Genomic DNA, 22332 nt, shown 5'->3' on the forward strand with positions numbered 1-22332 from the left:
ATATTGTGTAATGAGATGGTTGTGATCTTCACCAATATTGCATCCTGAGGTAATTGAGATCTTCAATTGGAAGTACAATCTCTTTGGGGTAATGGACATCCATAATAAATATTATTTATAACAAATATGATATTTTAAAATAGTTTTACTCAAATGGATTCTATTTTAGAAAATAATTACCAAATCTCAAATTTTGTGATAATTTTTTCCGCCCACTTATAATCCTCCTATGAACTACCCAAATTACCCTCAAATCTTTATATATATAAATTTAGTTAGTGTTTTTTACCTTAAAATTTTTTTTTTTTTACCTAATTCAATTCCTAGACAATCTATAACGTTTGAGATTTTTTAGTAAGTTACAAGCATTCAAAATTGTTATTTTTATTTTGACATTGTACTCTTGAAAATCCAAAGTTATTTAGAAAGGTAAAAAAATACTAATTAAATTTGTATACAATGGAGTTGAGGGTAATTTTGGTAGTTCATAAGAGAATATTAGTTAGGTGGGAAAAATATTCACTAATTTTAGAATTTTAGAATTATTTTCGAAAATAGAAATCATTTGAATAAAACTTTTTTGAAAATATATATCTTATCGGAAAAATTTTCTAAAGTTTATCTGGTCATACCAAGAACATATGCTCATAGAGATAAATAAATCGAACAGTTTCCAATTAATTTGCCGGTTGGTATGTACGAAATTAAAGCAGTGTTCTCACTAATTAATCAAAGGTATGTTGGTTGGATTGCGTGCGAGGAGATATTAAAAAATGGAACTGCACTGCTAGGGTTATCAAAATGTATTATATTATCATGAAGTAAAAGTCTAACTCTCCCTTCGAATGTTAAGATATCTGTTCTATGAACAATGATCTTATCTATCTGGATTTAAATTTTTATATAGATCAACTACTATCCATCGTTGACCGATTAAGTTCTCATGATTAGGAGAATCAAATTGATGGAGATTGCTTTACGTGTGGAATATTAATTTGTATATACTTCTAATAATAAATTAAGTTTGAATTTCTTCTCTGGTTCTGTAGTCTTGATCGGAAAACATCCTTCCCTGTGCACACCTCTCTGCTGTGCATAACAGTGCACATATATACCAAATGATTGGTTGAGAAAACAAAGTAAATACAAAACTATTGAAGATTTTTATAATTTAAAATTAAACTTTTAATCTCAACAAATCATTTGATACAAAAATGCACTACTGTGTACAGCAGAGAGATGTGCACAACAAAAGATTTTTTTTCCGTCTCGATCAGTATTAAAACTTGGAAAGAAAATACAAAAAACGTACCATATTGAGGAAACATAAACCCCATAAATAGTTATGGTCTTCCTTATCATTCATCATTAGGATTAGACTGACTATACTTCATGATTTACCTTAAAAATAAATTTCGAACTACATCAAGAAAACTTTCTTTTTATATAATATGATACCAAAACGATAATGTATGTTAAGTTTTGATTTCGATTTCGTATAAATAATGTATCCTTAGTCGAGCTCGTAAGCATCTTCAAGTATTTATATTTTTTCTCCAACAAGTATGGCATTATATATATTACTTTATAAGAGTGAAAACGTTTGCTATATTACACAACATAATATTTTTTCTGACTAATCAATTAGAGATGATATATTCTTCCTTACCCCCAAAAAATAATAATATATTCTTCAAAGGAAGAAGCACATAGAGTCGTGCATGCACGTATTACATTAAGAAATATCATATTTCATTAATGCTATTTGAACGCATGATTAACATTTGGGTTGGTACATGTTTGGAGGTTGGTAATTCAGAATGAAATTATTAATTAATACAAGTGTTCATTCCATAATAGATTGAAATAGATTTGCATATCCTCACGGCCAACTTTGCTGGTGTAACCACCCCGCTATCCACTATTCCACTAAGGGTGTCAATCTAGTATCGAAATCAAAACGGACTATATAAAAACCCTATTATATCAAACCGCTTTGAAAAACCAAATGGTACACTTTGGAAAAACAATTTCTAATTCAGTTATAGTACTATATCGGTTTTTGATGCCATACTGATGGTATGTTTCAAACCATGCCGTTTTCATACAAGTCTTGTACCATTTTCGTATTGAAAATATACCATACCACATTTATACAATTCTTGTATTAAAACCATACTATATATACCAATTTTCCTTATTATTTTCGTATCAAAGCCAAATAGTATCCATAGGTACTATTTTGCAAATGTAAGATACAAAAATGATATGGTAAAGTTTCAATTTTAGGTGCCGAATTTCTGTACCATAGATATACAATATATTTTCTGCAAATAATTAGAAGCCGTGAAGTCTAATGTGAGATTATATTATTACTTCCAACTTAGCGAAATCATTTCCACAGTCTCCTGAGATGAATTTATTATTAGACAATACGACTTGTCAATTCTATCATACATGCTCACAGCATTTAGTCTTCTATCCGTTCCTGAATTTAATTTATTTTGCAAGAATTTTTTTTTTTTTTTTGGGTAAAATCTTACAAGAATCTCGTGTTGTTAGAACGTTGAGATGAAGAAATTAAAAAGCTCAACACTCGAATTCGTCTTTGATGCAATTCAAACCCAACTGGTATAGAAAACTATATGCGTAGAGAGAGAGGAAGAGATAGAGATGATCGATAATCATTAGCATAAAAGTCAGAGAAGCAACAAATAAATAAGCATCTATGATCTACCAACTCCAAAATTCCTTCTCCATTAAAGAAAATGAAAATCGTTTTCTTGTACGCATGTACCAATTCAAACTCTCTTGACCAAAAAAAATTTTTAAAAAAATACCCATTCAAACTCAAACTCAACAGTATTTAAATGGGACCAACCCATGAAGATTTCACACACAAACCCTACCTCCATCAGTGGAAACCCAAGGTTCAATCGAGCAAGAACCCTTTCATGGCTTCTCAATCTCCTAAACTTCTGTTTTCCTTCTTCTTCTTCTTCCTTGTCAGTTTTCAGAGTTCAATACCATTCACATCAGCAGCAGATCCATTAGGCGAATGGAACCTTCTCCAAAAAAGCATAGGAATTTCAGCCATGCACATGCAGCAACTCTACAACGACCGTGTTATCACCTTCGATCGCACTGACACTGGAGCTTCCAATATCTCCTTACCTGATGGAAAATGCCGTAATGACTCATCTGATCAGGCACTCAAGTATGATTGCACTGCTCACTCTGTTGAGTACAACGTGCTTAATAATTCTATCCGAGCCCTGATGGTCCAAACTGATACTTGGTGCTCTTCTGGTGCTCTCAACTCCGACGGTATACTCATTCAGACTGGTGGATCCAACGACGGTGAACGCGTCGTCAGGAAGTTCCAGCCCTGTGATACTTGTGACTGGGAAGAGATTTCTAATGGACTCAACGTCAAACGTTGGTACGCCACCAATCACATTTTACCTGATGGAAGGATCATCGTGATTGGTGGTCATCAGGAATTCAATTATGAGTTCTACCCGAAATCTAACACCACTAATCAAGTCTTCTCCATGCCATTTCTATCACAAACCAAAGATACATATGAAGACAACCTCTACCCTTTTGTTTATCTCAATGTCGATGGTAACTTGTTCATCTTCGCCAACAATCAGTCAATCTTGTTCAACTACACGAGTAATTCCGTCGTGCAGACCTTTCCACAATTTCCAGATGGAAATGCTCGAAATTACCCAAGCACAGGTTCGTCAGTTCTTCTTCCACTAAACCTTGGTAGCTCAGCAATTGATGTCGAGGTCCTCATCTGTGGTGGAGCTCCACAAGGAGCAATCAAACAAGCCAGCTCCGGGAAGTACGTTGGAGCCCTTCAGACATGTGGAAGGATGAATATTTCCGACGCGAATCCAACATGGACCATAGAGACAATGCCTCTCGCAAGAGTAATGGGAGACATGATTTTGCTCCCTAATGGCCAAGTCTTGATCATCAATGGTGCTGCAAGAGGGGTTGCCGGTTGGGAAACGGGTAGAGATCCAGTTCTCTACCCGGTGCTCTACCAACCCGATAACCAGAACGTGTCGGCCAGGTTTCAGGTTCTCAACCCAACGACCATTCCTCGCATGTACCATTCGACTGCAATATTACTACGTGATGGGAGAATTCTAGTGGGAGGAAGCAATCCCCATAAGTATTACAATTTCACCGGCGTTCTTTACCCAACAGAATTAAGCTTAGAGGCTTTCTCACCTCCTTATCTTGATTCAGAATACGCCGGAATTCGGCCAGTAATCACTGCTCCGGTGTCATATGCAAAGATAAAGTATGGGCAACGATTGGCAATGCGGTTCTCTCTGTCAGGTGCTAATGCAGCAGATAGAAAGGGGGTAAAGGTGACCATGGTTTCGCCGTCTTTCAACACACACTCCTACTCGATGAACCAGAGGGTGTTGGTCTTGAATATGGGGCATGTGTTGCCTGCGTCGACGAATACTTCGTATGGCATGGCAGCTTGGGCTCCCAGTTCAGCCATCCTAGCACCTCCAGGGTATTATATGCTCTACGTGGTTCATCGAGATATACCCAGTGAAGGAATCTGGGTGCATATCCAGTGAGATGCTCACCACGTACCGGGTTTAATGTGATAGCTCCTCAAAGAGGAGAGTGTATTATTAAATTTGTGAACCACTAGCTTCTCTGTATCTTCCTTCCTCGTTGGTTCTGTATCCAATTTGTTTCTAGCTAGGAAAATGTAATCCCTAATTACTTGTGACTTCTTCTTTTTCTTGCTAAATGAATAAACAAACAAGTGTACGTATTTTTGTTTGTCATTTTGAATGTGTACCATTTGTTTAAGGAAGAACAAGCACGTTGCATTAAGTGGTGGGTATCGAGAACGATTATTGTAAGAAAATAAAGAAAGAGATCACATAGCTAGAGACTAGCTCACCCTTCTCTGACAGTTCACAGTTCACGTACACTTGTGTGGGGACAATTTTTTTTATTTTTTTTATACGAAAAAGAAAAATATATATAACTAACAGTTGCAATAAAAAGTTTGCAAGCCATTTGTTTGTGTGCCTTCAAAAGTGGCTGTTAGAGCTAGATTATTAAGCTAACTATGGACTATTGGAGATGGGAATACGTAAAAATTAATATTTTAGATTCTACTAGTTATCTCCATTATTTTAGGTATTACATGGAGTGGCCAAAAAGTATTAACTTGTTTAGGTAAGAGTATTTGTAGCATATTGTGATTACTCCAAATCTCTCCCACAGTTAGTCTACGTTCTTTTGCTACTGTTAGTCCTTTTTGTAAGCCCACAAGTGTTCCTTCCAATATGTCTTCACAATCTAGTTTACCAAAATTGACAGACGTTGTATGTCCATCTACCGCTATCCCCATGCTCCATCCTACAACCTTCAGCCGTTTGTTAAGAATCCCTGCACACATTAACACAATTGTTGAATTAGCTGGTATTAAGGAGCAAATATTTTCTTCTTCAATATCCATTAAGCTTATATCATCATTCATCAAAGCATTCCAAGGAATTTCTAGATTTTCATCCCTCATTTGTTGTAATTGAAGTGCCATGACCCATTTGTTAACACTAGCCAAAATCTTTAAAGGGTTAGGAGAAGTTTCAAAAAACTTTACAATTCCGTTCATGCCAAATAAAATATCCAATTATAATAAACACAGAGAAAATCCATGTGGTTGATTTCTTATCCATTTGGCAATGGATATTTTGGCACAAACTTAAAAATGAAGTATCAATCCAATACTCCTTTCTCAAACCTAATGGCCCAGCCACATGAATTCTCTTTGTCCATTTACATGAAATCATCACATGCCATATTGTTTCTACTTCTTCACCACATAGAGCGCAGGTAGGTTCAATTCCAGTCCATCGAGCAAGTGTTTCCCTAATCGGTAATCCACCGTTCAACACTCGCCAAAAGAAGATTTTAAATTTTGGATGAATGGGTAACTTCCATATAAATTTCCACCAACCAGTTGTATGATCCACATGAAATAAATATCTCGATTGTATTATGGTATGAAAGGCCGATTTAACCGAAAACTCCCCCTTAGAGGTCAATCGGGAAGCCCAAGCATCATTTTGATCAGATAGATTTAATGGTAAATTAATGACTGGGATGGGGATAGAAGAGTTTGAGGAAATCTCCATGTTTTGCGTATTGACGACTTCTGCCACTGTGGCCTATCTGTGCCATGTTAAGAAATTTGGTGTATTATGTAGCTGTGGATCTTGTTGTGGTAGCCAAGGATCGAACCAAAACGAAGTTTGTTCTCCGTTCCCTATACTGCGTCGCACCATAGTTTTTAACTGCGGGAGATTTCTTGCAATGCTATTCCACGTCTAGGACCCTCTTTTTGCCATTACCTTAGGGTCAAAAACTGAACCTTTTTTGAAGTATCTTGCTCGCAGAATTTTGACCCATAATGCCTGTGGTTGAGATATCATCCGCGAGCCTTGTTTTAACAACAAGACCACATTAACATCTTCTATCTTCGTGAACCCCAACCCTCCCTTTTCTTTAGATTGACAGAATTTCTCCCAAGAAATCAAATTCAATTGTCGTGGCTTCCCCACTCCTCCCTTCCAAAATCTTTGGCAAACCTTATCCATTTTATTGCAAACTTCCTTTGGGAATCAGAAGCATTGCATCTGATAGAGCGCGACTGACTGAATTGCTAATTGCATTAGAACACCTCGACCTGCATAGGAAAGATTATTTGCCTTCCACCCTGTCATTTTCCTGGACATCCACTCAAGCACCGATTGTACCAGTCTTGTTTTCCCTTTTCCTGCCAACAACGTTGTACCCAAATAGGATGTTTCTTTCTTGACTTCTTTGACCCTAAGGATATCTAAAATCCGGTTTCTATCTTCCCTTGAAGCACTCCTACTGAAGTAGGCCCCACTTTTTTCAAATTTATTTCTTAGCCTGTTAGATCTGAAAAAAGTTCCAAGACAGCTTTTAAGGCAAGTATTTGTTCTGTATCTGTTTTACAGAACAAAAATATATCATCAGCAAAGAAGAGGTGTGAGATTTCTGGTGCCCCGCGCCCCACTCTAATTCCGCTTAAAAGGTTCAAGTTCTGTACTCATCAAGTAAACAAGATAAGACCTCCATAATTAACAAGAAAAGATAAGGACTCAACGGACATCCTTGTCTAAGTCCTTGCGAGCTAGAGAAGAGAAAGTAGGGTGATCCATTCAATTTTATTGAGAAGGTAGGCGAGGAAATCAGTGCTTGGATCAGTTTGCACCATTTTCCTCGAAACCAAGAAAGGAGAAGAGTTTGAGGATAATGTCCCTATCAGCTCTATCATACGCCTTAGACATATCCAGCTTCAGGGCCAGATATCCAGTCTTGGTTTGAGACGTTTTCATATAATGAAAAATCTCATGGGCAATGACAATATTGTCCGTGATTTGCCGATTAGCCACAAAAGCACCCTGATTGGGTGATATAAAGCATGATAGAAGGGGTTTCAACCTATTGGCCATAATCTTGGCAATGATCTTGTAAAACACATTACACAAACTAATAGGCCTGAAATCCGACGCTTCAACCGGGTCATCCTTTTTGGGAATAAAACATAAAATGGTATGATTAACTCCTGGAGGTAGACACTCATTAGTAAAGAAGGATAATACAAAGTTTGGTACCTCAAGTTGGATTAAATCCTAGAACTTTTGAAAAAAGAAGGCATTAAACCCATCGATTCCTGGAGCTTTAAAGGAACCCATAGAAAAGAAAGCGTTTCTTACCTCCTGAATATCCGGAATAGATGCAAGACCTCCCAAAAAACCATGAAAGGGGGGAAAGAGACATTTAACTAAGTCAGGATCCAAGGGATTAGAAGCCTGATATATCTTTGTCATGTAATTCGCGAACACTCCGGCAATCTCCCTTGGATTACAAAAAATTTGACCATCGGCTTTGATTTTCTCAATGCTCCTCCTACTAGAATTAATTTTGCAGGACAGATGATAAAATTTTGTATTTTAGTCCCCATCAGAGATGTACTTACTTCGAGATTTCTGAAACCAAAACATCTCTTCAGTATTCAAAGTCCACTCAAGCATCATCTTTTTTTATATGAGTTTCCAATCCGGATCCCTTTCATTTTCCAAGACTTCAATTTCTAAAGACGTTCTATGGAACAAATTATCAAAGTTTCCAAATACTTCATAATTCCAACGTCTTAAGAAATGGAATAAATTGGTCAATCTACCGGTTAATGGGATACCACAATTTGCATTCCAAGCCGCCTAGAAATCAGACACGAAGTTGAGATGTGAAAACCATGCATTTTGAAAATGAAAATGGTCATGGACAAATTTGCCCTCAGAGTCCAACAGAAGTGGGTTGTGATCGGATCCCAACGCAGGAAGTTTAGACACCCGTGGATTCAGAAAAACATCCAACCCAAATGGGGGGGGGGGAGAAAAATTCTATCCAACTTTTCTTTTACAAGGTTTGGGGGTTGTTGTCTATTTGTCCCCGTGAAAGGGCTACCTGGAGGCCCCATCTCAATCAAAAGGTGGTCCAAGATCATTTTTTGCAAAGTAGACAGAGCCCCAGAAGGTTTAAAAAAATCCCCCCAGCTTGTCTTTTGCCTCTAACAATTCATTGAAATCTCCCATAAGGATAAAAGGTTACTTCACATTTTGTAAAAGAGGTTCTAAAGATTCCCAAAAAAAGTTCTGATCTTAGTATTGAGGCGGACCATAAATAAATCCAACCACAACAGAGGACTCTCCCATGACAAACTGAATAATGATGATAGAATGGTCTGAGAAAATCACTTGGGATTGAAGATCGGCCTTAGCCAGCACCATTAGACCCCGCTTTAACCCTTTAGACCCACGACTATCAACACTTTTGACCAGATATACCCCTTGAAAAGATTGTTATAGATCCAACCAGAACTTCCTAGCCTTACTTGCCTGATTCCACTACCACTTTCCCCAAGCAATACACATTAATCGAATAGTAAGAAAATTGAAGTAAATGAGAAACAAGAACATGAAGGTGAAACTAAGATTAAATTACACCATCCCCTAAGGTTCAGAAGCACAGTCATTTAGTCACAGCACGAAGAAAACAATACATACATCAAGCAAATAATCTATTCCAGGAAACAGGATGAAGTCTACTCACCCAGCTCATAATGATTGCAAGTATAGAAATGAAAAGAACAATGCATAAATCAAAAAACTCAGAATAGTTATGGTATGGGAAAACCTAGGAGATGTCAGCTACTGGGTCCACCACCATGTTGGTCTGAAACGCCATCAGAGGAATATCTTGATTTGGAGCCAGTTGTTGTATTGGTACTACAGTGTGAGGACTACGAAGATAACGGGCCTCCATAGAACCCCAAGTAGCCCAGAAAAAAGTATTAGGATCCATAGACTCGACCATCAGATTATCGAAAAACAGATTAAAGCGATCCAGTGGTTGTAATTGCGTAGAATCTGAGGACATTCTTCGGCATTTGCAAGTGGTCAGTGGCTGAAGCAGAGTTATATCGTCCCTTCCTATCTCCAAGAAAGACCCAGCATCAACACGTGTCGGGGCAGCCACTTCATTTTCATCAAGTTCCTCAAAAACCAACGGATCATCAGTCTGGGTCTTAGCATCCCAAGTCATCTTCTTCGTCAATCCAGGTTCCATCGACTTGCTCCCCATCCCATCCTTAGGACAACCACATTTAGACACTAGTGTGACCGCTGAGTGTTCAAAGATTGAATAGTAACCCTCTCCATCTGCTCCATCCTATCGAGCATCCGTTGTAATTTTTCAGTCAAACTTCGATGATACACCTCCTTAGCCCCTTCCTCTCTTTCTTAACTTTTCCTTTCCTTTTTTCTTTCTTTCCTCGGCAGCTTGTGAAACCATTGTTTCTATTTTTTTCCTTGAGAAACAGCTTCTCGGCATGGGCGTTGGTAGAATGATGGATCAAATTACCATCATCCACCTGCATATCATTCACCCTATTCTCCAAAACAATCTGCAAACCTTTGGTTCCTCCAGCAGATAGGTCACCCATAGCCTCAGGTATGTCGCCAACTAAAATCCTTTTTCCCACTTCATTTTCCTTCTCTTTCACCCTCAATTCCTTTGAAGACACATTCCATTTAGATTTCAGTTTTTCAGACCCATAAACTTTCCCTTTCACACCCAACACAGACTAATCCTTGCTTTTTAATCCAGCCACACATCTGGATTTCTTGAGACCCAAATTTATCTCTTTATTCCCATGATTCCCTTCCAACAGGTTCAGTTCATTGTTGAATTCACGAACATTCTTTACCCCATCAGAACTCCTACCAGCTTCGTCTCCCATCAAACTATTAACTCAATAATAGTGAAAAGACATTCAAGACTCGCCATTGATAACACCCGAGACCCTCCCATCCGAACAGTTGAATAAGGAGATCCTTGTAAATATTACCCTGGTAAGATTGATTACCTGCACCACAACCCCTTAATGGGCACTTAATCAATGGATGATTTATCTTCCCACAATACATACACAGCATATGAAATTCGTATTTTAACTCTACATGCACCCATTCATCCCTGCAACTTTTGAGCTGGGCATAAAGCCTGACTGGATACTTGAGATTATGCATAATCTTGATCCTTGAGCCAGCTTTAGCACCGCCATCTCCATCTGTACTTCAACCACCTTCCCCAGTTCTCCAGCGGACTTAAGAATAAGCCCATAGTCGAAACAGTCCAGTCTGATATTTCGCATCTGCACCCACATTGCAATGGGGGGTAAGAAGCCTCCATGTGAATCTTCTGGAATCGGAGTCAATGCCAGGTGGAGCAACAGATGATCAGCCCACCAAGGAGACCTAGAGACCACTTCATTCCTGTTATTCTCCGATGCAAAAATAGCCCAAAAACCAAATTTTCCCATCAGCGAGATGTCAATCTCATCCCTAATGGCACCCACAGTTCAACCAAACGCCAGCAAATAACAGATAAGTGCTTCATTCCTTCTCCTAGAACCTGGCCATAAAGTGTTTTTTCTGCCAAACATCTAGCAGCAAACTTCGATGATCCACCTTCGCTCCATCCTGAATAACTAGAACTCGTCTTGATATTATCCCTTATAGAAGAATGACCCCGAAATGACTGATCCGCATCACCAAGAAAACCTTCAGCCGAGTTCTTTGAGATCGGGCCATGATATTTCCCATAGCTTAAAAACCCAGAAAACACCCCAAATCCGACAATCACAACCACTGAAAGCCCATCGATGACCCCACCTACAAACAACAAAGAAAGCAGTGCAAATCAACTAGAGGATACAGGCAAGAACGACAGCACTGCTAACCTGAAAAGGAAAGACGAACAAAAAAGCAAAAACTAGAAAAGCATAGTAGAGAATAATCTAAAAGAGAACCCCTGGTTTGGAGCCGTGATAGAAGGACATAGGTCAAGAAGCAACGATATAACAACACGAGACATAGAGGGCATTAATCACCGCCATCAACCCATAGACAAAAAAAAAAAAGGGATAAAAAATGGTTGGTGAGCCATTAAAACGGTAGGAATAAGTCCCATAAGCAGCATGAAAGTACCAAAACCCTGCAAAAAACCAATACAGCAACAGCTCTTAGGCATTTATTGCTTTGTGTGTTTCCACAACAGATGGCTTTACCAGGACCGCTGCATCCCCCAGATAGAAATTACACCGCCATTGTGAAGGGCCACAAGCAGGAGTTAGAGAGGGGAAAAAGAAGTTAAAAGGGGAAAGTGAGAGTGGAACAGGCATTAGTGATCATAGTAAGCAATTAAGTTAGCTAGGAATGAAGTTGATGTGGGAGAAAACTATTTGAAAATAGAAAAGCTTTTTAGGGTTCCAAGATCACTCATTGTAGACAATTTTGAGTGCCAAACCACGAGGGTCCTCTGGGAGAAAATTATTTGATGTGCTTACATGTTATTTGATCTGATAAAAGGTTTGTACGTTGGGTTCTTGTGGATTTGTATTTGTGGCAGCCGCTGCTGGCAGCAGTGGCTGCTGCGATTGCGCCATGTGCACAAATATAAATCCAACGGTTGTGAATAAAAGTGCAGGATGTAAGTGTAAATATGAACTTTTTATTTGACAAAATCTCAACTGATTTTTTGAAATTTACATTTACAACTCCCTGTGTTCATCGACTGAGATGAACTCCCAACTCTATTTAGGGCTTTTCAATTCTCCTGCTTTCTTCTTCCTCTCTTCCTTTCCTCTTCTTCCACTTGGTTTTTAGGAGAAAAATATCAAAAAACTGAAGAATCCAAATGAATAATCAAGGACGCTTTTTCCCACCAGAATAAACCCTAAATCTACGATCCATTAAGCGACAAGACTGTATCGTCTGCAAGATCCAGGTTCAAAACTTGTTCTTCTTAGGAAACATTGATCGACAGAAACTGATTGATAGGTCACTTAATTGCATTAATATTATATCAAATCTTTTATATTTTAAAGAGACTAATTGGTTGTTTTATTTGAATATGGACAAATTTATAGCATTTGGATATCAAATCCATAAAAAGAATGGTTACAACCATATTGCCACATTTAAATCAAATCAAAGAATCACACCCAAATTAAGATGGATGATTTAATTATGTCCAAAGCTAGAGATTTGATTTTGTCCAAATCAGAAGGATTTATAAGCAAATATTTCGTTCTCTCTTGCGATTAGACATCTAAGGAAGAAGCTGAATTGGAAAGTGACTAAATTATAAACCATTGCATTGGCAAAGAAAAATATGGAAATAATCAAATGGGTAAGGAGAAAGAAAGGAAACAACTGAATTGGGAAGAATTGCATTGCTAAAGCGAACAATGGAAATGACAAAATTGGAAAGGATGCAGAATTGGCAGGAATCTCCTATAAGAAGGAACGCATTTTCAGAGATTGAGGCACACAAGCTACAGCAAGAGGAAGCCATAGTTCTAAGGAATAACACACAATGTTTTCTATTTTCATTTTTTTATTTTTCTTTTCCATGTCTAGCTAATTTCATCTTTCGATCAAAATTAATGGAAGTTTGATTTTCGCCAATTGTGAGACTTCGATTATTAGTTTTCTTTAATTCTCAGGTATTTATGCATTTTCCATGCTTATTATGTTATTGTATTAATCCTTAGACAAAAGATCTATTGTTTGATGGTTAATATAATACCTAGTCAATTAGAATAATTTTATTATTCTCATATAAGTGACAAATAGCATGCTCGAATGGGTAATCAATGCCCTAGAGGGTTTGCTATGAGAATGTATGTCCTAGTTTAAATAAACAAGGCTTTTCCGGGTTTACTGACTAGGGATTGGGTCTTTCATTCTTTATGCGATTAATAGACATTACTCAAATGACAGATCCAAGGTTATGTTTATTAATTAGAGACTAACTCAAAGGACATATCCTAAGGTTGTCTATAAAGTAGGGAAACATTGGTTGTTAGAGGATTGATCATCAATGACCATAATCAATCTACCTGAAATTAAAGTTTTTGTTTTTAAGTCAATGATCAATTGAGAGAATCAATAGTGAAATTAAATCTTGATTGAAAACTTTTATTATTCTGATTTTCTTGTTAATTACTGCATCCATTTATTTTTATTTAGTTTATTGATTCAAACACCCCCCCATTTTTATCAAGGAATAAATATTCACCAATCTCTGTGGATTCGACCCTACTCACTGCTATTACAAATTCAGTTGAGAGAAGGATTATCTTTGGTGGATTTGACACCCATCATTGATCAAGAAATATTCGTTCTATTAATTAACAAGAGCCAAATAAAATTTAAAGAAACAAGAAAAGGTAAAGGTGCGCATTCCGTCCTCTATGGAATTATGCTTTTTTAGATCTCATTGGAGCAACTAGAACAAGTTGATTGCTCAGAGATTTACAAAAGAAGGTCTCCCAAATCTCCGAGAATGCTTCTACGATGACTCCATGGTGTTGCCGTGCGTTAAGAGAACGAAAACAATGGAGAAGCTGCTCCATTTCCCTAGGTTCGATCACGAACATTTCTAATATAGAACGCTTGAAATCCTCATATGGGTCATCTGATTTCTTTATCACCGCAAAGCTTTCTCTTACCTTCCCATCCAGCGTACATGGGATTAGCATCCGAAACATCGACAACCTTGGCAGCGTATCAGTACCCGGCGATGAAACTAACATCCCCTTCCCAGCTTTCTCACACTCTTGAACCTTTGTGATTCTTCTTTTTCTTCTTGTGCCTTGATCCATTTTCGGTGGGAGATTCCTTGTGGTCTCCGTGAGGATTGAAGTCCGGGAGTAGTCTGGTGATACTTGGAGAGGAAGAAACAGGTTTCCTTCTTCTCTTTGTCATCCTCTTCCACCTTAGCTGAACCAACCGCTATCGCAAATCTATCCAAACCCTAGTTTCATTTCTTCTTTTTCTTCCTTCTTATTTTTGAATCAAAGAAGATTTAAACCTTTAAACTGAATTTCGAGATTTAAAATTTTTCAGATCCAAATCAAGCAGAGCTTGAGTGACCATAACCGACATTTCAGTCGGTGAACCCAGAGAGTTGTAAATGTAAATTTCAAAAAATCAGTTGAGGTTTTGTAAAATAAAAAGTTCATATTTACACTTACATCCCCGCACTTTTATTCACAACCATTGGATTTATATTGGAGTACGTGGCATGATCGCGCCGATAGCTACTCACAGCAGCGGCTCCCAAATAAAAATCCGGTTCTTGTTTGACTGAAATTAAGTGTACTTCCCTTTTGGGGACACACTTGATCAGTTTAGTTCTATGTAGCGTGTTAATGAGTTGGTCGACCGGTTTCGTAGGTCTGGGCATTTTGGTTCCAGGCTGAAAATACCAAACTCCAAGTATACACCATTTGTGAAACTATGAGTCCGGTTCAGTTTTGGGTTGGTATGGGTTGAGCTTGGTTGGGACTAACAGTTTAAATTAGGATTGGATCGATTTTGAGACCATTATCACACGGTAGCAACCCTTTTTAACTCGTTTCCAATTGAAAGTTATACTGGGTCTCAAGTGTTGCGCTGAAGACATATATATAAACATGGCCTTTAAAATGACTAAATTACCCTTATACCCTTATTTATATTTAAAGTATTTAAAATTTGATTTTCAAATTACCTAAAATACCCTCCATTAGGTATCCCTTCACCCATCTTCTTCCTATGTCGAAAACTCCTCTCCCCACTAAAACGCTCTCCCCACCACAACCACCCCACCATGATCTAGCTAACCCCCCCCTAATTTTTTCTTCTCTCAAGCACCAATTCAATTAGAATCATAGTTGAAAATTTAGAATAATCAATAAAGTTAAACAAATTAAAATAATCCATCAACCGATTCAATTTCAGAACAATCCTCTTCTTGAAAACTCTTTACAAATTGAAACTTAAAAGTTAAAGAAAGATCAAATCGAGAAACCATTAAAAAAAATTTGAAAATCAACACAGATATATAATTTGGTGAAGGAAATGAAGAAATGGGCAGAGGAGGATCCATGTAGCTACATCTCCGAAGATTTGCATGGAGATCTTCACTACTGCACCAATGTCTCCACGCTGTTCCGATGTAAGAATCGAAAAATCATTTTCATGCTTTCTACTTATTCAAGGTTTGGGTTTACTGTCAAATTCGTTTCTAGGTTTTTATTTTATTTTTTTTTGTTTTCCAAAAGAATATAAATGATAAATACATCCGTTACGATTCAACCACTAAGATTACAAATACCGGGGGATTATAAATATTAGATCTCATGTGTCATCTTCAATCTTCAAAAGCCGCGTGAACATCTCTCTCATACGATAGCAAAAACATTCTGTCAATTCAACACATGTTTCTAAATTCCCGTAATCAATCAAAGAAAAATAAAAAATTATCGTTATCAAGTGGTGGTCCTAATATGTCGGCTGCCAACCTAGCATGCTCAGTCAAATAGGTGGGGCCCACTATGTACGCAAAATATTTGTTAAATCCTTATCCGGTGAAAAATTAAGAGTGTCAATCGGTAAAGTACCAACTTTGAATACTGAAAACCACAACCGTACAGTACCTAATTTATATGGTACAGTACGGTTTCGCTATGGTTTTTTCATTAAATCGGTGTAGGAAAGCGGTTTAAATACAGTATCTAGTGTGGTACAATTTTTGTACGAATGAACTTATGCCACTTTTGTTATTAGTTCATTAAAATCCTAATGAAATTACGATTGCTCAATCGATAAAATTTGATACTAACAGAGATAAAGCAAGTAAATCTAATTAATGGAGACAAAACAAGTAAATCTAAGAAGATGAGTGAATGATGAAACAAAAAACTGAAATAAGGAATTAATGATAGGGTAAAGTTAAATTGTTTTAATTGTAAACATTATAATTTATATTCCTTAATTTGGTACTGTACCAATTCGGTATGGTTTCGGTACATACCGACGGTGTGAGTACCTAAAACCTGAATTGTACCGAAGAAATTCTGTTTCGATACGTACCGTACCGAATTTTGAACGGTACGATACAATGTGATTTTAAACAGTTTCGATACGCAATTGACACCTTTAGGTAAAATCTTAAGAGTTGTTACCAAAAAAAGAAAAATGTTACACAGGATGATTGGGTTTCTTTCAACCTGAATTCTGACCGGCCCAAATTGTAAGTTTAGAGCCACAACGCCCACAACACAATTGGGGTCGGTTGGACTTTTTAATTTTATTTAGACCTCTTGGTTTATCACATTTACTACTTTTGAAAAGTCAATTATAAACACACCCCTAAAAATTAAAAACACCATAATACCACTATTTATAATCTTAATATTAGTTTATTTGTCCTAATTATCCTTACCCACTTAGAACCCAAATTTTTTTTTTTTTTTGGTTCGGGCGGGGGGTGGGGAGACGGAAGGAAACTTGTATTAAACTCTAATGTAATACTAGAGGTGTTCAGAAAGTTTTGTACGATACATGATATATAAACATGGCCTTAGATCAGGCTGGTTCTAGTGTTAACAGGACGACTCGATTTGAGTTCAGCCATTCAATCCCAGAGTTGGTACAATTAACTTTATGATAGGAAGTAATAACTAAGATTGCTTTAGGGTCTGTTTGGTTACATGAGTTTGGAAATTTCAAATATCTAGAGATTTCAAATCTATGGAGTCATAATTCATAAAACTAACTGTATGGTTAACCTGAATTCATGCAAATTTCATTATGAAAAACTGCTTGGTCGACGTGATTTTTGTGAATGCGCAAATATTTAGTGCTTTTATAGTAGGGGTGAAATATCTGGATTTCATTCCATACTCATAAATCTACAAATTCATATTTTTATTGTAAAAATATAATCTTTAGAGTTCATGAATCTAAGATTTTCACATCCAAACGGTATACACATTCATGAATCCAGAGATTTCAAATCTCTGGATTCATGTAACCAAATATGCCCTTAGATTGTTTCGTGTACGAAACATACCATGAAAATATTTTAAACCATTCTAACAGATTGTCTGGGGATTGGTTCCCCATCTCCAATGATTTTTGTGTATGCTGACGCCTCATATGTCTACTTCTGTAGGATATTAAAAGATGGGGAATTAGAAACGTCACAGGAGATTCTAGAGAAGTAGGTTGAGAGGAGAGAGGTAAGGTTGACATTCGACTCTAACATATTTTTCCTATTAATTAATCAAATATGATCTTCCGAGAATGTCATGCATACATGCATACAACATCACATTAATTCATTAGTTTCATCCCATTATTTAGTGGACATTTAAGGAATAATTAGGACAAGGTGTTGGTAAATGTTCGAAATTTGGTGTTTATTTGGTTGGGTGTTCCTATTCATTTTGGTAAATTAATTTTTTTCTTGTAAAAGGTATAATCAATTGGGGACATTAAAATATAAGATTTTTTTTATATGGACAAATCAGTCATGTTTTCAGAGATCTGAATGCTGTACTTAATTGCACATTGAACGTGTTCGCTAAGAAAAATTCTCTTCCATTTTTTCCAAATCCTCCACAGAAGTGAGAGAAGATCCTCAAGGTAAACATTTTTAACTTTACCTATGCTTAGATGTTTCATTTACCTGAATCTTTGACCCCTCTATGTACAAGAAAGGAATAAAACTAAAAAAATGGTTTTTAATTTTTAAATACATAAACTTTATGGAATGATCTCCAAGCTCATTTCTCAAGTTCTGAATTTGGATCCTCAAAATTTTTTTTCCGAAGGCAAAAGATGCAAAATGGAATAAAATTATAAGGGAATCTAAAAATTGTTGCATATCATTATAACAAGTTACACTGATTTCTTTCATTACAACATGTACACTCTATAGCATGAGATATATTATAGATAATCCTTGAGGAAGAGACTCCTGACTTTAGCAATCTATCTACAATTTATCCTTGATGGATCAAATGCTGGGTTCTTTTCCTTCAAAACAATGAAAATTTTAATTTTCAAAGTGTACAACAACAATAAGTCTTGTCCCAACTAAATGGGGTCGGTTGTACAGATTCTTGCCCTCCAAACAGTTATGTTTGATGTTATGCTAGATACAAGCCTAAGATATGCATATCATTTTTCACCACTTTTTTAACGTTATCTTAGGTCTACTCCTAACTTTTCTAATTCCTTCAATTTGGATTATATCATTTTTCCGTACATGGGCATTTATATGTCTCCGTTGAATGTGGCCATGCAATCTCAAATAACTTTCTTATAGCTTATCACTTATGAGAGCAACTCCTAGACCAACTCTAATCTGATCATCTTTATCTTATCCGTCCTAGTTTTGCCACTATTTTAGCATCTTCATTTATGCTATACTGAGTTTATATATATGATTCTTTTTAACAGCCCAACTGTCTGCACTATACATCATAGCTGGTCGAACGATGGTGCTATAAAACTTTTCTTTAACCTTTAATAGAATACATCAATTACACATGACCTTGGACGCACCTCTCCACCCCATCCACTCTATTTTGATTATTTGAGAAACATCATCATCTATATATCACATTCTTTATTTATGATTGAACCAAGATACTTAAAATAATCATTTTGAAGAATCTCCTTATTGTCAAATTTCACCACTTCATTGTCTGCCCAATCATGACTGAAGTTACAAACTAGATTTTGTTTTCGTTCTACTTAGTTTAAAGCCTCTTGATTCCAATGCTCTTTTTCATGATTCTAACTTGGTATTAAACCATATTTGAGTCTTATCTATCAACACAATATCGTCAGCAAAAAACATATACTAAGGAACCTCGTCTTGAATGTCTTTGGTTAATTCATTCATTATAAATACAAAAAGATATATACTTTAAATTGATCGTTGATGTAGCCCAACTTTAATTGAAAATTCATTACTTTGTCCTCCCATTGTTCTTACACTTGTCACTGAACCATCATACATATCCTTAACTATGTTTATGTAGTTACTTGCGACCCTTCTTTTCTCTAGGACTTACCAAATTAATGCTCTAGGAACTCTATCATAAGCTTTTTCTAGGTCAATTAATATCACATGAAGGTCTTTCTTACACTCTCTATACCTTTCCATAAGTATTCTAATAAGGTAAATAGCCTTTGTCGTAAATCTTCCAAGCATAAATCCAAATTGGTTTTTCGTAATGGAGGTTAATGTTTCAAACGGGTTTCAATTACTCTCTTTTATAATTTCATAGTATAGCTCATCAGCTTAATGCCTCTATAGTTATTACAACTTTAAATATTAATCTAGTTAATCAAGCTAGCCCATGGGCTCCTAAGCTCTTCCATACTTCTATTGGGACTTCATCAGGACCCTGTGTCTTGCCTAGTTTCATCCTCCTTAATGCTTCTTTTACTTTGGAACATCGACATTCTCCATATATATGTTCAAAAATTTAATTCTTAGAGTATGACTAATAAAATTTTGAAAATTTTGTAATAGTAACAATTATGAAAGAAATTTTCCTTCAAATCATTTTGCCAAAAAGGAATTGATACACTCATCAATGATAATATTGGTATTCTTATGAAACATTGCACATGCTATTGTTGAACATGCTCATTGACTTTCAATCAAGCTCACAATAAGGTTAAAGGTTTACATCATAATGGCCTCTTCATCATAGGACAGGATCATCTTGCCCTTGTCTTGACAAATTACTTCAAGCATATCTACTTTTCTACCCACACTCATACTCCATCAGATTACCTGTCTATAATTGAAGGTTGGGTGAAAGAGAAAGACAATTTGTTTATAATAAACCCTGTCATGGTGGAGGAAATCTGAGCTGTAGTCTTTGGCTCAAATGGTCTAAAGGCACCAAGACCAAATGGGTTTCAAGGCTTATTCTATTAGATTTCATGGGATACTGTCAAGCAAGATATTATTCACATGGTTTAGCAATTCTTCCATGAAATTTTTTTCCCCCTCCGCCTTTAATCATGCATACATTACCTTGATTCCTAAAGTGGAAACCCCCAAATCAGTGAGAGATTTTTACCTATTAGCTTGTATAATATAACTTACAAAATTATTTATAAGATCATGGTGAACATGTTGAAAGTCATCTTACCATGCCTCATCTTCTTCCAACAGAATGGTTTTATCAAAGGTAGGCATATTCAAGACATCATCACATGCATAAGATTCACATGCATTAGAAGCGCAAAAAGGGTATAATGGCAGTAAAGCTTGACATGAGTAAGGCTTATGATACATTGGAGTGATAATTCATTCAAGCTACCATAACTCATTATGGCTTTCTTGCCCAGTGAATATCTTGGATTATGTTGTGCATCACTACCCCTCAATACTCTATTCTGTTGAATGGCCCACCTTTCTCCCCTTTCAAGCCATAGCGCAGTCTTCGCCAAGGTGAAATGCTCTCTTCGTACATCTTTCTCTTGTGTGTAGAAGTTCTGTCATCTTACTTGGATAAGGCCTTGCATGATAAAAAACCAAAAGAGGTTCAGACTTCAAGAGGTGGAGAAATATTACCTCATCTTGCCTTTGTAGACGATCTGATCCTATTTGGGAAAACAATACAGTTCGAAGCAGGGTGTTTCATGACATCATACAACCATATTGCTCTTATTCTAGACAACAACTCACTATCACTAAAACAAGGGCACATTACAGCTCAAGTACATCCATAAGTATGAGGAGGGAGTTCTCTCATTTCCATATTGCCCCCTCTTCCAAACTTGATATTTATCTGGTTGTACCTTTAATCTGTAAAAAGTTGAAGAAAACGCATTGCAATAGCTTGATACAAAGAGTCAATTATAGGCTATAGGGATGGATACCAAAATTACTGACAGTTGCAGGAAAAACTATACTCATTTAGTCTACCATCGCAGCCATGCCCACCCACTTTATGTCATGTTTCAAACTTCTGGTGTTGTCTATGATAGACAGAGAGACTCGCAAGGAACTTCTTTTGGTTATTTGGGTATAAGCAACTTGTTCACACAGTTGACTGGGAAACCATCACTCAGCCCAAGGGAAATGGTGGTTTGAACTTCAAGATCTAGAATGTTGAACTATTAAACCTCATGCTTCTGTCTTGGAAGGCATGGGGACTCCTCAATCACTCTTAATCTCTTTAGGGACAGCTTATGAAACTTAAGTATTTCATATCAACATTCTTTCATGAAGCAATGGATTCTACCTTAGATGCTGGAAGTCACTTTTGATGGCTTGAGGACTTCTCAGAAAAGGGCTCTTCAAGCAAGTGGGGAATGGAAGAAATATTGTTAATTCACACAGGTTAATGTGGTTCAATTGTTTAGTGCAACCGACGTCCATAGAAATGACAATTGTAGTTCCTTAGTTCAGTGATTGTGCTACACCTTACATATATAAACTTGAGTCTTTGTTCATCACAAGTTTAGGACTCTTACACTCTAGAGTTTTGTTTACACAAGTATAGCTAGGTACTAAGGTTTTACAATGATTGTGTCTCTTGCATGTTTAAGATGAGGTACTACTCTGAGTGTTCTTTAGTTGTGAGATAATAGACTTTTGAAAATCTTGCAGTGTTTGAGATAATGTTAACTTTTGAAACCCCAACTATTGTTGAGATAATGTAGGCTTTGGTGTTTTAGATAAGCTAAAACACTGAGTCATACCTACTATTGAGGAATAGGGTTTGGCCAAGGCTATTGTGCATCCATGTGGTCTTCCAAAAATACCCTTGATGAGTGGAGATGTAGTAGTAGCTAGGGTAGCCCTAGGTTCGGC

The 22332-nt window shown here is 36.7% G+C and overlaps 1 pseudogene; it reads left to right on the forward strand.

Moving 5' to 3' along the window:
• Nucleotides 1-2903: 2903 nt before the first annotated feature.
• On the forward strand, nucleotides 2904-4812 carry LOC149007815 (aldehyde oxidase GLOX pseudogene; annotated as a pseudogene).
• Nucleotides 4813-22332: the final 17520 nt, after the last annotated feature.

The sequence above is a fragment of the Hakea prostrata genome, chromosome 8 (assembly GCF_041222555.1).
Source record: "Hakea prostrata isolate BN-2017 chromosome 8, UWA_Hpros_2, whole genome shotgun sequence".
In the NCBI taxonomy this organism is placed as follows: Eukaryota; Viridiplantae; Streptophyta; class Magnoliopsida; order Proteales; family Proteaceae; genus Hakea; species Hakea prostrata.